This window comes from Mixophyes fleayi, chromosome 4 (assembly GCF_038048845.1).
Source record: "Mixophyes fleayi isolate aMixFle1 chromosome 4, aMixFle1.hap1, whole genome shotgun sequence".
Taxonomy (NCBI): domain Eukaryota; kingdom Metazoa; phylum Chordata; class Amphibia; order Anura; family Limnodynastidae; genus Mixophyes; species Mixophyes fleayi.
In genome coordinates, this window is record NC_134405.1 from 283,957,035 (window position 1) to 283,962,034 (window position 5,000).

Below are 5,000 nucleotides of genomic sequence, written 5' to 3' on the forward strand. Positions count from 1 at the left end.
ACACCACCCTGAGCAAGCCCAATCTCGTTTGATCTTGGAAGCTAAGCAGAGCCGGACCTGGTTAGTACTTTGATGGGAGACCACCTGGGAATACCAGGTGCTGTAGGCCTTTTTTTTTTCTCTCTTGTTCCGTCTTCCTTCAATGCTGGTTTTGAGATGTATAAGAGATGTAGGTCAATGGGAAACCAATACCTACAGCCACACCACCCTGAACAAGCCCAATCTCATCTGATCTTGAAAGCTAAGCAGGTCCGGGCCTGGTTAGTACTTTTTTTTTCTCTCTTGTTCTGGCTTCCTTCAGTGCTGGTATTAAAATGTATAAGTGATGTAGGTCATTAGGAAACCAATACCTACAGCCACACCACCCTGGACAAGCCCAATCTCGTCTGATCTTGGAAGCTAAGCAGGGCCAGGCCTGATTAGTACTTGGATGGGAGACCACCTGGGAATACCAGGTGCTGTAGGCCTTTTTTTTTTTCTCTCTTGTTCCGGCTTCCTTCAATGCTTGTTTTTCGATGTATAAGAGATGTAGGTCAATAGGAAAACAAGACCTACAGCCACACCACCCTGAACAAGCCCAATCTCATCTGATCTTGGAAGCTAAGCAGGGCTGGGCCTGGTTAGTACTTGGATGGGTGACCACCTGGGAATACCACGTGCTGTAGGCCTTTTTTTTTTTCTCTCTTGTTCTGGCTTCCTTCAATGCTGGTGTTGAGATGTATAAGAGATGTAGGTCAATAGGAAACTAATACCTACAGCCACTCCACCTTGAACAAGCACAATCTCGTCTGATCTTGAAAGATAAGCCGCGCCAGGCCTAGTTAGTACATGGATGGGAGACCACCTGGGAATACCAGGTGCTGTAGGCCTTTTTTTTTCTCTTTTGATCCGGCTTCCTTCAATGCTGGTTTTCAGATGTATAAGTGATGTAGGTCATTAGAAAACCAAATCCTACAGTCACAACACCCTGAACAAGCCCAATCTCATCTGATCTTGGAAGCTAAGCAGAGCCGGGCCTGGTTAGTACTTGGATGCGAGACCACCTGGGAATACCAGGTGCTGTAGGCATTTCTTTTTTTCTCTCTTGTTCCGACTTCCTTCAATGCTGGTTTTGAGATGTATAAGAGATGTAGGTCAATAGGGGACCAATACCTACAGAAACACCACCCTGAACAAGCCCAATCTCGTCTGATCTTGAAAGCTAAGCAGGTGCGGGCCTGGTTAGTACTTTTTTTTTTCTCTCTTGTTCTGGCTTCCTTCAATGCTGGTTTTGAGATGTATAAGTGATGTAGGTCATTAGGAAACCAATACCTACAGCCACACCACCCTGAACAAGCCCAATCTCGTCTGATCTTGGAAGCTAAGCAGGGCCAGCCCTAGTTAGTACTTGGATGGGAGACCACCTGGGAATACCAGGTGCTGTAGGCTTTTTTTTTTTCTCTCTTGTTCCGGCTTCCTTCAATGCTGGTTTTTAGATGTATAAGAGATGTAGGTCAATGGGAAAACAATACCTACAGCCGCACCACCCTGAACAAGCCCAATCTCCTCTGATCTTGGAAGCTAAGCAGGGACGGGCCTGGTTAGTACTTGGATGGGAGACCACCTGAGAATACCAGGTGCTGTAGGCCTTTTTTTTTTTTCTCTTGTTCCGGCTTCCTTCAATGCTGGTTTTTAGATGTATAAGAGATGTAGGTCAATAAGAAACCAATACCTACAGCCACACCACCCTGAACAAGCCCAATCTCGTCTGATCTTGGAAGCTAAGCAGAGCCGGGCCTGGTTAGTACTTGGATGCGAGACCACCTGGGAATACCAGGTGCTGTAGGCCCTTTTTTTTTTCTCTCTTGTTCCGAATTCCTTCAATGCTGGTTTTGAGATGTATAAGAGATGTAGGTCAATAGGAAACCATTACCTACAGCCACACCACCCTGAACAAGCCCAATCTCGTCTGATCTTGGAAGCTAAGCAGGGCTGGGCCTGGTTAGTACTTGGATGGGAGACCACCTGGAAATACCAGGTGCTGTAGGCTTTTTTTTTTCTCTCTTGTTCCGGCCTCCTTCAATGCTGGTTTTGAGATGTATAAGAGATGTAGGTCAATAGGAAACCAATACCTACAGCCACACCACCCTGAACAAGCCCAATCTCGTCTGATCGTGGAAGCTAAGCAGAGCCGGGCCTGGTTAGTACTTGGATGCGAGACCACCTGGGAATACCAGGTGCTGTAGGCCCTTTTTTTTTTCTCTCTTGTTCTGGCTTCCTTCAATGCTGGTTTTAAAATGTATAAGTGATGTAGGGCATTAGGAAGCCAATACCTACAGCCACACCACCCTGGACAAGCCCAATCTCGTCTGATCTTGGAAGCTAAGCAGTGCCGGGCCTGGTTAGTACTTGGATGGGAGACCACCTGGGAATACCAGGTGCTGTAGGCTTTTTTTTTTTTCTCTCTTGTTTCGGCTTCCTTCAATGCTTGTTTTTAGATGTATAAGAGATGTAGGTCAATAGAAAAACAATACCTACAGCCACACCACCCTGAACAAGCCCAATCTCATCTGATCTTGGAAGCTAAGCAGGGCTGGGCATGGTTAGTACTTGGATGGGAGACCACCTGGGAATACCAGGTGCTGTAGGCCTTTTTTTCTTCTCTCTTGTTCCGGCTTCCTTCAATGCTGGTTTCTAGATGTATAAGAGATGTAGGTCAATATGAAAACAATACCTACAGCCACACCACCCTGAACAAGCCCAATCTCATCTGATCTTGGAAGCTAAGCAGGGCCGGGTCTGGTTAGTACTTCGTTGGGAGACCACCTGGAAATACCAGATGCTGTAGGCTTCTTTTTTTATCTCTTGTTCCGGCCTCCTTCAATGCTGGTTTTGAGATGTATAAGAGATGTAGGTCAATAGGAAACCAATACCTACAGCCACACCACCCTGAACATTCCCAATCTCATCTGATCTTGAAAGCTAAGCAGGTCCGGGCCTGGTTAGTACTTTTTTTTTTCTCTCTTGTTCTGGCTTCCTTCAGTGCTGGTATTAAAATGTATAAGTGATGTAGGTCATTAGGAAACCAATACCTACAGCCACACCACCCTGGACAAGCCCAATCTCGTCTGATCTTGGAAGCTAAGCAGGGCCGGGCCTGGTTAGTACTTGGATGGGAGACCACCTGGGAATACCAGGTGCTGTAGGCCTTTTTTTTTTTCTCTCTTGTTCCGGCTTCCTTCAATGCTTGTTTTTCGATGTATAAGAGATGTAGGTCAATAAGAAAACAATACTTACAGCCACACCACCCTGAGCAAGCCCAATCTCGTCTGATCTTGGAAGCTAAGCAGGGCTGGGCCTGGTTAGTACTTGGATGGGAGACCTCCTGGAAATACCAGGTGCTGTAGGCTTTTTTTTTTCTCTCTTGTTCCGGCCTCCTGCAATGCTGGTTTTGAGATGTATAAGAGATGTAGGTCAATAGGAAACCAATACCTACAGCCACACCACCCTGGACAAGCCCAATCTCGTCTGATCTTGGAAGCTAAGCAGGGCCGGACCTGGTTAGTACTTTGATGGGAGACCACCTGGTAATACCAGGTGCTGTAGGCCTTTTTTTTTTCTCTCTTGTTCCGGCTTCCTTCAATGCTGGTTTTGAGATTATAAGAGATGTAGGTCAATAGGAAACCAATACCTACAGCCACACCACCCTGAACAAGCCCAATCTCGTCTGATCTTGGAAGTTAAGCAGGGCTAGGCCTGGTTAGTACTTGGATGGGAGACCACCTGGGAATAACAGGTGCTATAGGCTTTTTTTTTTTTTCTCTTGTTCCGGCTTCCTTCAATGCTTGTTTTTAGATGTATAAGAGATGTAGGTCAATAGGAGAACAATACCTACAGCCACACCACCCTGAACAAGCTCAATCTCGTCTGATCTTGGAAGCTAAGCAGGGCTGGGCCTGGTTAGTACTTGGATGGGAGACCACCTGGAAATACCAGGTGCTGTAGGCTTTTTTTTTTCTCTCTTGTTCCGGCCTCCTTCAATGCTGGTTTTGAGATGTATAAGAGATGTAGGTCAATAGAAAACAAACACCTACAGCCACACCACCCTGAACAAGCCCAATCTCGTCTGATCTTGGAAGCTAAGCAGAGCCAGGCCTGGTTAGTACTTGGATGGGAGACCACCTGGGAATACCAGGTGCTGTAGGCCTTTTTTTTTTCTCTCTTGTTCCGGCTTCCTTCAATGCTGGTTTCTAGATGTATAAGAGATGTAGGTCAATATGAAAACAATACCTACAGCCACACCACCCTGAACAAGCCCAATCTCATCTGATCTTGGAAGGTAAGCAGGGCCGGGCCTGGTTAGTACTTGGATGGGAGACCACCTGGGAATACCAGGTGCTGTAGGCCTTTTTTTTTTCTCTCTTGTTCTGGCTTCCTTCAATGCTGGTGTTGAGATGTATAAGAGATGTAGGTCAATAGGAAACTAATACCTACAGCCACTCCACCTTGAACAAGCACAATCTCGTCTGATCTTGAAAGATAAGCCGCGCCAGACCTAGTTAGTACATGGATGGGAGACCACCTGGGAATACCAGGTGCTGTAGGCCTTTTTTTTTCTCTTTTGATCCGGCTTCCTTCAATGCTGGTTTTCAGATGTATAAGTGATGTAGGTCATTAGAAAACCAAATCCTACAGTCACGACACCCTGAACAAGCCCAATCTTGTCTGATCTTGGAAGCTAAGCAGAGCCGGGCCTGGTTAGTACTTGGATGCGAGACCACCTGGGAATACCAGGTGCTGTAGGCATTTTTTTTTTTCTCTCTTGTTCCGACTTCCTTCAATGCTGGTTTTGAGATGTATAAGAGATGTAGGTCAATAGGGAACCAATACCTACAGCCACACCACCCTGAACAAGCCCAATCTCGTCTGATCTTGAAAGCTAAGCAGGTGCGGGCCTGGTTAGTACTTTTTTTTTTCTCTCTTGTTCCGACTTCCTTCAATGCTGGTTTTGAGATGTATAA

General features: G+C 46.2%; 10 non-coding genes and 11 pseudogenes across 10 annotated transcripts; all 21 read left to right on the forward strand.

The window, feature by feature from the left end:
* Positions 1 to 109, forward strand: part of LOC142154008 (5S ribosomal RNA) — a 119-nt pseudogene extending 10 nt beyond the window's left edge.
* A 239-nt stretch (positions 110 to 348) lies between these two features.
* On the forward strand, positions 349 to 467 carry LOC142156315 (5S ribosomal RNA). The gene has a single exon (XR_012692380.1). It is a non-coding gene; the product is annotated as a 5S ribosomal RNA (ribosomal RNA).
* Positions 468 to 549: 82 nt separating this feature from the next.
* Positions 550 to 668, forward strand: LOC142154366 (5S ribosomal RNA). Its single transcript, XR_012691627.1, has one exon. It is a non-coding gene; the product is annotated as a 5S ribosomal RNA (ribosomal RNA).
* Positions 669 to 750: 82 nt separating this feature from the next.
* Positions 751 to 869, forward strand: LOC142155611 (5S ribosomal RNA; annotated as a pseudogene).
* Positions 870 to 949: 80 nt separating this feature from the next.
* Positions 950 to 1,068, forward strand: LOC142154547 (5S ribosomal RNA; annotated as a pseudogene).
* A 241-nt stretch (positions 1,069 to 1,309) lies between these two features.
* On the forward strand, positions 1,310 to 1,428 carry LOC142154201 (5S ribosomal RNA; annotated as a pseudogene).
* Positions 1,429 to 1,509: 81 nt separating this feature from the next.
* LOC142153348 (5S ribosomal RNA) lies at positions 1,510 to 1,628 on the forward strand. The gene has a single exon (XR_012691484.1). It is a non-coding gene; the product is annotated as a 5S ribosomal RNA (ribosomal RNA).
* An 81-nt stretch (positions 1,629 to 1,709) lies between these two features.
* LOC142153783 (5S ribosomal RNA) lies at positions 1,710 to 1,828 on the forward strand (annotated as a pseudogene).
* Positions 1,829 to 1,910: 82 nt separating this feature from the next.
* On the forward strand, positions 1,911 to 2,029 carry LOC142155112 (5S ribosomal RNA). The gene has a single exon (XR_012691700.1). It is a non-coding gene; the product is annotated as a 5S ribosomal RNA (ribosomal RNA).
* An 80-nt stretch (positions 2,030 to 2,109) lies between these two features.
* LOC142154446 (5S ribosomal RNA) lies at positions 2,110 to 2,228 on the forward strand (annotated as a pseudogene).
* An 82-nt stretch (positions 2,229 to 2,310) lies between these two features.
* LOC142155973 (5S ribosomal RNA) lies at positions 2,311 to 2,429 on the forward strand. Its single transcript, XR_012692055.1, has one exon. It is a non-coding gene; the product is annotated as a 5S ribosomal RNA (ribosomal RNA).
* An 82-nt stretch (positions 2,430 to 2,511) lies between these two features.
* LOC142154390 (5S ribosomal RNA) lies at positions 2,512 to 2,630 on the forward strand. Its single transcript, XR_012691629.1, has one exon. It is a non-coding gene; the product is annotated as a 5S ribosomal RNA (ribosomal RNA).
* An 81-nt stretch (positions 2,631 to 2,711) lies between these two features.
* Positions 2,712 to 2,830, forward strand: LOC142153424 (5S ribosomal RNA; annotated as a pseudogene).
* Positions 2,831 to 3,069: 239 nt separating this feature from the next.
* Positions 3,070 to 3,188, forward strand: LOC142156435 (5S ribosomal RNA). The gene has a single exon (XR_012692501.1). It is a non-coding gene; the product is annotated as a 5S ribosomal RNA (ribosomal RNA).
* An 82-nt stretch (positions 3,189 to 3,270) lies between these two features.
* Positions 3,271 to 3,389, forward strand: LOC142153367 (5S ribosomal RNA). The gene has a single exon (XR_012691501.1). It is a non-coding gene; the product is annotated as a 5S ribosomal RNA (ribosomal RNA).
* An 80-nt stretch (positions 3,390 to 3,469) lies between these two features.
* On the forward strand, positions 3,470 to 3,588 carry LOC142153558 (5S ribosomal RNA; annotated as a pseudogene).
* Positions 3,589 to 3,668: 80 nt separating this feature from the next.
* Positions 3,669 to 3,787, forward strand: LOC142153632 (5S ribosomal RNA; annotated as a pseudogene).
* Positions 3,788 to 3,868: 81 nt separating this feature from the next.
* Positions 3,869 to 3,987, forward strand: LOC142156357 (5S ribosomal RNA). Its single transcript, XR_012692424.1, has one exon. It is a non-coding gene; the product is annotated as a 5S ribosomal RNA (ribosomal RNA).
* Positions 3,988 to 4,067: 80 nt separating this feature from the next.
* On the forward strand, positions 4,068 to 4,186 carry LOC142153503 (5S ribosomal RNA; annotated as a pseudogene).
* An 81-nt stretch (positions 4,187 to 4,267) lies between these two features.
* LOC142153588 (5S ribosomal RNA) lies at positions 4,268 to 4,386 on the forward strand. The gene has a single exon (XR_012691544.1). It is a non-coding gene; the product is annotated as a 5S ribosomal RNA (ribosomal RNA).
* A 280-nt stretch (positions 4,387 to 4,666) lies between these two features.
* On the forward strand, positions 4,667 to 4,785 carry LOC142155203 (5S ribosomal RNA; annotated as a pseudogene).
* Positions 4,786 to 5,000: the final 215 nt, after the last annotated feature.